Source organism: Gossypium hirsutum, chromosome A06 (genome assembly GCF_007990345.1).
Source record: "Gossypium hirsutum isolate 1008001.06 chromosome A06, Gossypium_hirsutum_v2.1, whole genome shotgun sequence".
Taxonomy (NCBI): Eukaryota; Viridiplantae; Streptophyta; class Magnoliopsida; order Malvales; family Malvaceae; genus Gossypium; species Gossypium hirsutum.
Window position 1 is genome coordinate 37,771,630 of NC_053429.1, and position 10,574 is coordinate 37,782,203.

A 10,574-nucleotide genomic window follows, 5' to 3' on the forward strand; every position below is an offset into this window, starting at 1 on the left:
ACTTGCTTCGCACTGCATTGCTGGGTGAACCTGTGAAGAACTAAGAAAACCATCAATCTTTTTATTCAAGAGTTCTACCTGATTAGAGAGCATGGTGACCGAATCAACATTATAAATGCTGGCTATTTTCGTTGGCTTTGTCCTCATGACTTGTCACTGATAGTTATTCAGTGACATCTTCTCTATAACCTCATAGGCATCTTTCGGTGTTTTATTGTTGATGGTTTCGCTTGCCGCTGCGTCAACCATTTGCCGAGTCGAAGGATTCAGACCATTTGAAATGTTTGTACTTGGAGCCAAAGCGGTAACCCATGGTGAGGGCACCTTCTCAAAAGGTCTTTGTATCTCTCCCATGCATCGTAGAGTGTTTCTAAATCCATCTGCACAAAAGAAGAGATATCATTACGTAATTTAGCCATTTTAGCCGGCAGAAAATATTTTAGTAAAAATTTTTCGGTCATTTGTTCCCAAGTAGTAATTGACCCTCGTGGTAACGAGTTCAACCACTGTTTAGCTTTGTTCCTCAATGAAAATGGAAACAACCGAAGACATATGGCATCATCAGAAATGCCATTAATTTTAAATGTATTGCATATTTCTAAGAAGTTGGCTAAATGAGCATTGGGATCCTCATCCTGCAAACCATCAAACTAAACAAATTGTTGTATCATTTGAATAGTGTTAGGTTTTAATTCAAAAGTATTTGCAGCTACAGCAGGTCTAACTATGCTTGATTCAGTTCCTGTTAAAGAAGGTTTAGCATAATCATACATAGTGCGTGGAGCAGGATTTTGATTAACCACAATTGTAGGAGGTAGTTGATTGCCTTGGTTTTCAGCCATCTTTTCGGTTGGGGGTTGAGTATCGTCTTCTTACTCGTTCTTTATGTATCTTAACCTATGCCTTATTTCTCTTTGGTTTCTACGAGCTATACGATCGATTTCTTCGTCAAAAAGTAATGGTCCCGACGGGTTTCTTCTAGTCATAAACTATAAAAACTTGCCAGGAGAAAGAAAGAGTAGGTTAATAAATAATAATAATTAAATTAAATTAAATTAAATTGCAAGAAAAATAAATGGCAAAAGTAATAAAAATTGAGCGTTCCTAATATCTTAGTTCCCTGGCAACAGCGCCAAAAACTTATATTGCATTATTTCGTGATAGGTTTTAAATATTTATAATCACTTGCTCTTAAACTAACTATTATTGCGATGTAGGCAAGTGTACCTATCGAACAGTAGTATAGTTTTAGAAAGACTGGATTGTCGAACCCAAAGGAACTAAAAGTACTAGTAATGACTGTCTTTTTATTTTCTAGCCTAAGAATAAAGAGGTTTATTTTAATTAACTAATTATGTAAACTAAGAACGCATAGAGAAAAGAATTGGGGAATTGCTTTTGGGAAAAATCGATTGACTTAAGACACTACCTAAAGAAAAATCCACCTAGACTTTACTTCTTATTCTGGCTCCGAATCGGACGATTTATTCATTCAACTTGTTCCGTAATGATCCCTAAGTTATGTTATTATCCCTATTCAAGACTAATAACGTCTAATCCCTAGATTGAATAATCGAGACTTTTCTCTAATTAACACTCTAGGGTTGCATTAACTCGATCTATGGATCCTCTTGTTAGGTTTCACCCTAATCCGGTAAAATCTTGTCACCCTATGTCTAGACGCGCAATTAACTCCGCTTAATTATGAAAAATGTACTCTTCGACAGGGTCTATTCCTCCTCTGAATAAGAGCATGTCTTGAATCAGTATCCTGGGATATCAAAACAAGAATTAAGAACACATAATTAAGAAAGAGTTAAATATTTATCATACGATTCAGAAAATAATAACAAGATTTGTCATAGGTTTTATTCCCCTTAGGTATTTAGGGGTTTTAGTTCATAACTAAATAAGAAAACATCTCAGAAGAATAAAGAATACAAAACATAAAGAAAACCCAAAACTCCTGAAGGGAAATTGAGGAGAGATCTTCAGTCTTGATGATGAATCTGGCTTCTAAGATGGATCAATCGGCTTCCTTGGAGTAATTCCTTACTCCCTATTCTTTGTCTTCTTTTTCTTCCTTCTCTAGGGTGTATTTATAGGCATTGGAATGCCTAGAAGCCCTCAAAATTAGCCTTTTCTGAGTTGGACTCAACTTGGGCTCGGCAGGGACACGCCCGTGGCACACGCCCGTGTTCGATTACTTCAGGCCATGCTCGAGCCTGCCAAATTGAAATAGTCGTGTGGTCCGCCCGTGTGAGGAGGTTTAGGCAATGTTGATTTCGTACCTTGGCCCATTTTCTCCGTTTTTGGCCCGTTTCTCGTTCCTTTTGCTTTTCTATGCTCTCCTAAGTATAAAAGATGAAATTAAAGCATTAGGAGCATCGAATTCACCAATTCTAATGGGAAATCATCCATAAAATGCATTAAACATGGGGTAAAAATATGTATAATTTATGGTTTATCAATGGCTCAAGAGTGTGCTTCCTGATTAAGTGCCCTATTTGGGTACCCTTGGATATGAAATGAAGGATTTCAATTTTTAGACTTTAAGTGTACTATATGAGCGTATCCATCGATATTTTAAATAAATTCAATGGATAAAATTATGACATAGCTAAACTAAACTTGAAACGATTTGTCCTAGAAATATACATGTAATATTGAATAATGATATGAAAAGCACATATATATTAAAGTCTTTAAATGATAAGCTCATCCCTATTTTTGGTATTATGTTAATTACTTGATTAACATGATTGGTGAAGTTGTGTGTTTTAGGTTATTAGCCAAATTACTTGATGCATTTTTGTATGCTTATCTTAAATGTAAATATATGGTAAGTTAAATTCCTGTTATACGAACTTATTAAGCATTTGAAATTCTTACTCGGTTTTTTTCTCTATTTTATAGTGCTTGGAAGCTCGTAAAGGTTGGAATCGGTCGGAGCATCATCATACTATCCTTCGCCCCATTTTGGTATAAATAGAAAACTTATTTTGGTATAAGGGCATGCATAGGCTAACTTGGCCAATGTTGGCATATAATGGTTGTTTGTAATCTAGTCATTTGAATGGCTAATGATAACATGTTTAGTGAGAATATATATATGAGGTTATAACATGGTTAACATATGTGTTCTTGGTATGATTTGATTGAATTATGAAAATCATATATGTATTATAAAAGGTAAGTTTGAATCCTTGTGATGATATATATTATACAATGTTAATATTGGCTTGTTTTTAATGTCTTGAATTGGTTGGTATATGAATGTATATACTGGTGTAGGTTGAAGATAATTTGGGTGAGAAAAGTGGTATTGAAAATGGCATATTTTTGTGCACACGGGCAGACACACGGGCGTGTGTCTCAACCGTATGTGACACACGGCCATGCCCACGGGCGTGTAGTTTGGCCGTGTGTCTTCTGCATCCTTAAAATTAAGAAACAGAATGCTCAGAATTGATTACACTGGTAGAAACACGGGCATGTGTCTTAGCCGTGTGAGACATACAGCCTATCATATAGGCGTGTGTCCTAGCCATGTAACCTCTGCATCTAATTTTCAAAAATTAAATTGTCCACACAATCTGGCACATAGACATGTGGCTAGCCATGTGACTGTAACGCCCTAAAATGTAGGTACTTATTTTCTGTATGTTGTGTCACACAAATGTGTATCTACTTTTGGGGTTAAGTGTCTTGAGAAGTGTTGGAGAAGTCCTGAGTTTAAGCCTTGGCTTTGACAAAATTTTGTTTTTACTTGAATTAACCTTGTATCGAGACAATAGGCTTCTTATATATATGTGGATAAAACATGACAAAAAGGGCCTGTTGGTCTAGGGGTAAGTGGCGTGTGGAGTGTACTATAGGGTCTGAGGTTCGAGACCTTTATTGTGCAGGGAAGTGTTTTATTTTGTTGTGGGCACATGGGAGTGCCTTAAGTTGACCAAAACTCTAAGGAGGTGGAAGGGAATTCAAATTTGTTGTTGGAGAGATTAGAGGAGAGGGTAAGAAGTAGATCAAGGTATTTGGTGGATAGTTGGAGAAATTTAGGAAGAAATCAAGGGGATTGGAACTTGAGGGAGTAGTGGTGCCGAATTGGGGTTGTAGGCACCCAATGAATTCAGTTGAAGGGTTGGTTTTTTCTTTTCATTTTTCGATGGCTGTCAAATTTTGATTCTTTTCTTCATTCAGAAGTCGAATTGTGCTAGGAAGTTTTTCGGTATCTTTTGCTTTTTGACTAGTACTTTTAGGTATTTTCATTTTAGGACTATCTTGGTTTTTGTTTTTCTCCCTCTACTCTTTGACAATCGTTTTCCCTTGATACCTTTTGTTGCCGAATACCCTCCCTTCTTCCCTCTCTCTTTGACCCTTTCAGGTTTTAGCCTTAGTCTTGATTTATTCTCTCCTTCTTCTCCCTGGCTTAATTGATTACCTCCTTGATCGATTACATTTTTCTTCCCTCTCATCTTATTTGGATACTTTGGCCGAATTTTGCATCTCTCTCTATTTTAGTTTCAATTTTTGTAAGTATTCTCTGGCAAATCGGTAAGCACTTGATTCCTTCTTGTTCTCTCTCAACTTTCATCAAGTTTCCCCTCACTTGCACTGTTTAAGCCGATTACTCTTCCTTTCTTATTGTCGAATCTCATCTCCCTTCTCTTGTGTGGTGTTTCGTTTGGTTCCTAGTTTCTCGTGGAGTGAAGAAGTTGCAAGCGATATTGAAGCAGTTGAAACCTTTCCTTCATCGCTTGATCAAAGGTAACCCTATTTACAGTTATTGTGTTCAACTAGGGTTTGTTGGCTTGCATCTTTTGGTGTTGGCCAAATTCCCCTATTCTGGGGTTTTATGTTTTCTATAATTAGTATAGGTTGATCCGGCTCACGAGTTTAAGCAATCGTAACTAATAGATTTCGCTGGTAAAGTAGATATTCGACAAAGAGTGCCTAGTCAATCTTAGTCAGCGATCTAAGGGGGCTAAGCCACATTTGTTCAATCAAAGGCAGGTATTATGATAAGTTGGGATCGTATTAAGGGAGGTGGTTAACCCTATTGTCAATCGACTAATAGAATGCCTTGATTAAATGTAGGTTTGGTGCTCGTGGGCTATTCACACGTTTTCGTAAACAGGTGTGTAACCACACTGCTATAAACGTAGATCGGTAAAAGCCGAAAAAACATGATCATTGACGCTACACGAATGTGTGCTGGCTCGTGTGGTAATCTGAACGCCTAAAACGTGGATGTTTGATCGTGGAGGCCACCATGAGCGATTTCATGAGCTTAGGCTGTTTTGGGCTATGTTGGGCCAAAATGGGCCGTATGGGCCCTACACTAGTAAACCACATGAAAGCATAGAGAATATGGGGCTAGGCTGTGTAGTTCACGTGGCCTGGGGCCATTACTGGGCTAAATGGGCCACACGGGTATGGGGATCCACCTGGGGTCCACAATAGGGGCCTTAAACCCATTTTCACTGTTTGTATTGTTAAGGTTGCACGGGTCGCCTGAGACGACTGTAGACCTACTGTTGGGTTGGGAAGTATACCTAGACCCTAATTTGGTAAAATAACCGTTATACCCCTATGAGGTAAAATGACTAAAAAAATAGATCTTTATGTTTTTCATAAAGTTCTTCTATTAATTTTAAGTATTCTATTCTTTCATTTTTATCAGTACTTTTAGTGAATTTGACTTTCCAATGTTCTATTAATTCTTTATAAGATTGGAAATCATATTTTTGTTGAGTAATATTTTTTCTTCTCTGTTTTTCAGATTTTTTATTTCTATTAATAGTAGAAGATGACTCTTCTGAAGAAGTTTCTTCTTCTTCATCTGATAAAGTTAAAATTATATTACTATTACCATAATATAAGGGACCTAAATCTATATCTGATTCCATATTATTATTATTAATAACCTAATCTAATTTATTATTGACTTCTGATAAAATTTCTTTAGATTTGTTGTTCAAATCTAATTCTTTAATATCTCCCATGTAATTTACTTTTTCTTCTATATTACTGACTTTATTATAATTTTATTATATAAGGGCCGAGCCCAAGTTGAGTCCATTAAACTATTAAATCCTTTACTAAGGGCCGAAATATTATTTTATTGTTTAGAATCTATATGCATAATATGATTGCAGGTTTTATCTTTATATAAACAATCTGTCTCTTCCATGTTACTTATCTTTGGTACCTAAAACCGTCTATTATATTATTTTGTCTTAACACACAAAGGCCTATCGTCTCTCACCTAGACTTAAAAAGGCAAAAGTTAGACAAAATAACAGATATATGGGTTTCAAGATAAATAACCACGAAATTAACTGGATTGTAAATTAAATATAAGAACTTACAATGAGTATTATGATATAAATTTCTCCAAGAACCGTAACTCTGGGGGCCTCTGATACCAATTACAAGACTATTATATCTGAGTGCGGAAGATGGATATTTTATTAAAAGGAAATATTTTTACAAGGAAAAGTTGTTTACAGAGAGAATACTAAAAGTAAAAGGAAAGACTTCTAAACTATTTTTCGATGCCTCCTTTAGGCTCTTTACATTGCTATTTATAGTAAAAATTTTAAACTCTATTTGATTTTTCTCCAATCCCACACAGTGTTTCTGATAAGGATGAATTTATTGTTGCCTCCACGTATGTTGTCAGTTGTCTTTGTCATATCTTCGTTCGTACATGGATGCCTTGAATTTTTGTTTACCACCAATCTTGAAAAGCAGCTTGAAAGTCTTCTTGACTTTCCACGTGGTCTTTGTTTTGTCTTTATCCTTCTTGGATGTTGTCCAGGTTCCATGTTTCTATTTCATCCAGGTGTAAAGATTCTGGTGATAGTTTTGGTGAATTCCAAGTCTCCCACGTGTTCTTGATTTCTTCAATTATTTCTGAAGGGAAATCGTCTATTTCCATATGTGCTATTTTCTTTAGCAGTTCTATGGATTCTTCATCTCTTGATTTCTGAATCATGTTGTTTTTATCAGCTACTATTCTTCTTCCATCGGTAGATAGTTTGTATGTTTGATCTTGAAGTACATGTCAAGCTGTTGACATTAAATCAATTCCGGCTTGGATTTGAAAATATTTTGGATTATTGTAACACTTGTCAATGGTTTTGGTCAAGTGTTTTTTATCTTCTTTGGCTGCTGATAAATAAGGACTATCAAACATTCGTTGAATAATCCATATTTGATATGGTTGATAGAATCGCTCTTTTTCAACAATTCCAATAAGACTACTTATTTGGATATAAAAATAGTAATAAAAATCATCTTGATACACTAAAAGTGACAATATAGCTTTTATAATAGCAGGAAAATCTTTTAATAAGTGAAAAGAAAAGTTTTGTACTACAATTTCTCTAATGAAACCCCATTCAATACTGTTTATATCAAAGGGTTCATGATCTAATCTGAATTTTATAGTAGGAATTTCTTCCCCTATATCATTTAGATAAACATATGATTGTAAAAAGTATTCAGAAAGACTTTTTATATTGGGTCTGCTGGTTGCAGATAATTTTATTGATTTTTTCAAAAATTTCTGCTGGTAGTATTTTCCTAGCTTTATTATATAAACATATTCTAAACATTTTATTCATAATGGGACTATTTGTTCCTTTATGAATAAAGTATTGAAATATATCAATAAGTTTATTTATCTGATTGATATTTGTATACTCTATTTAAAGTTCTTGCCAATCTCTGTATAAAATAGCTTTTAATAATAATTCATGTGCTTCATTTTCTTTAGTTGTTTTTTCAACTAGAAATTGTGAAAACTTTGTAAGAGCTCGTCTAAAATTTTCTCTTTGTTCTAAAATATGGGTTTTCCATATTTCATTAATATATTTATAAATTTCACTTGGTAATCCTGGATTATAAAAATCTTTTATTTCTGGAATTTGTTGTTGTTTCAATAAATTTTATGCTCCTTTTATAACTTCAGAATAACTGGCTTGATATGCTAAATTCGGATCTTGAGACCAAGGAGATTGAATTATTCTTTTTGAAGGGTATTCGTTTACCATTCTTGATGCATATGATGAAGGAGATCCAGTTGGTTGTCTTACCATTGGATAAGGAACATAATATCCTTGATTAGGATAGAATCCTGTTAATATAGGAGTAAATCCCTGATTGGGAGTCAATCCTTGATTGGGAGTAAATCCTTGATTAAGATTTATCTGTTTTCCTTTGTTGGGTTTTTTATGGACAGTAGTCCATTCCCCGACTTGTTCTAGAGGTTTTTTTACCTCTATCCATAAGGCCTGCTAATATAATCAGCAATAATATTATTAGTACCTTTGACATATAAAACTTCAAAATTGAAACTACATAAATCATTGTACCATCTAATTCTTCTTGGTACACTTTCTAGACTATTATTAGTTAGAAATTGTTTGACTGCCTGACTGTCAGTTTTTATAATAAAATTTTCAGATGCTAAATATATGAGAAAGGTTTTTATTGCCTTTTTAATAGCTAATAATTCTTTTTCATATATAGCATAATTAACTTCATTTGATTTAAATTTTCCAGAACTATATCCACATATTAGTTCTTCGTTTTTTGCTGTTTTAGCTTTTAAAATACATCCCCAATAATTTTCTGATGCATCGGTTTCTAAAATTAATCTATCACCTTGTTTTGGTAAATAGACTTTTGGGGTATAATTTATTTCTAATTTTATATTTTTAATAATTTCTGAGTCTTCTTTAGACTAGCTAAAAGTTTTATCCTTTTTTAATTTTTCATATAAATCACCTAATTTTTGAGATAAATTAGGAAAGAAGTTTCTTCCATAATTAACTATTCCTAAAAATTGTTGAAGTTGTTTTTGGTTTTTAATTTCTTCTGGAAATTCTTTTATTTTTACTATAATATGATCTTGTAGTTTAAGACCATCAGCCGATAGATTTAAACCTAAGAATTCTATTTCTGTTTTTTCTAATTCTATTTTCTTAGGGCTCAAAATAATTCCATGTTTTATGAATTCTTGAGAGATAATATTTAAATATTTTCTATGTTTTTCTAGTGTTTCTGAAAATATTAATATATCGTCTATATAAACTACACAAAATTTTTTATATTTATTAAATATAGAATCCATCCATCTTTGGAAGATTTGAGGTGCATTACATAACCCAAATGGCATTACTCTCCATTGATAATGACCATTAGGTGTACTGAAGGCTGTTAATGGTTTAGATTCATCAGTTAGCATTATTTGCCAAAATCCTGATTTACAATCGAATTTACTGAAGCATTTTGCATGTTTAGCTTGATTAATCAAAACATCTTTTCGTGGAATAAAATATCCATCAAAAATAGTGTTTTGGTTTAGTCTTTTATAATTAATTACCATCCTAGCTTTTCCTCTTTTTATTTCAGCATGGTTTCTTACCATAAAGGCTGGACTTGAGTGTGGACTATTAGTTTTTTCTATTAATCCTTTTTCCAATAATTCTTTGATCTGTATATCAAATTCATCTATATCTTGTTTAGTATAGATCATAGGTTTGATTCTAATTATTTTATTAGGATTTTTTAATTTTATTTCACAATATCTTGGACTATTTTCCCATAATTTTAATGGTTCTTCACTAAAATTATTTTCTAGAATTTTAAACAACCAATGATTTGTTTCTAGTTGTTTAATTTGTTCTTTTCTTATTGGTCTAAATCCTTTATCACATACAAATTTATGGTTTTCTATTAAAGGTATTTCTACAGAAGTTTTTTCTGTTGATAATATTACTAAATTTCTATCTATAGAAAACGGTAGATGATGATATATAAAATTATTTCCTAATAATATGTCTCCATGCATTTCAGGAAAACACAATATTTTAGGAATTACAAATCTTACATTATTTATGTAAATTGGTATATTTCTAGCTTTAAATTGGATTATGGTTTCTTTACCATCAATTCCTATAGCTCTAATTGGGTTTTTCATTAATTCCCATTTTTCTACAGGAATGACATTTTCTCTACAACTACTTGTGGTAGCTCCAGTATCTAATAAAGCATGCAAAGAATATGTTTTATAGTCTCTAAATTGAAGTGTGATTTCTATATATGTATAATATTTCCTAGGTTGGAAATTTGAAAATGTAATAATATCATTTTTTCCTATTTTCATTTGTTGAATAATAGTAGTAGATTGTATTTCTTCCATTCTAGTATTTCTAGAATTTCTACTAGGTTCAGTAGGGAAAATAGGTATTTGAACTGTTTTCATACCTATTGGTATTGTCGAATTTGTACTAATATTATCTTCTTCTTCCTTTATTTGAGAATTAGAAGGTAAAACTAAATTATCATTTGTATTTGTTATAGTATTATTTTTAAAATATAGTGTATCTCCAGATACGGGATAGGGTTGTTACATTAACCTTAACCCCTTTACTTCTTCTCCAAATGCTCGATGGATTTGTACCCAACTTTAGCCTTCAGAGTCAAAAAAAGAGGTTGGTGTAGTTAGGGTTTGGATTCAAAAGAGGGTTTTGAGGATGGAGGAGACTAAAGAGTTTTTA

The 10,574-nt window shown here is 33.1% G+C and overlaps 1 non-coding gene across 1 annotated transcript; it reads left to right on the forward strand.

The window, feature by feature from the left end:
- The first annotated feature begins 306 nt into the window (after nucleotides 1-306).
- On the forward strand, nucleotides 307-413 carry LOC121231718 (small nucleolar RNA R71). The gene has a single exon (XR_005929773.1). It is a non-coding gene; the product is annotated as a small nucleolar RNA R71 (small nucleolar RNA).
- The last annotated feature ends 10,161 nt before the right edge of the window (nucleotides 414-10,574 follow it).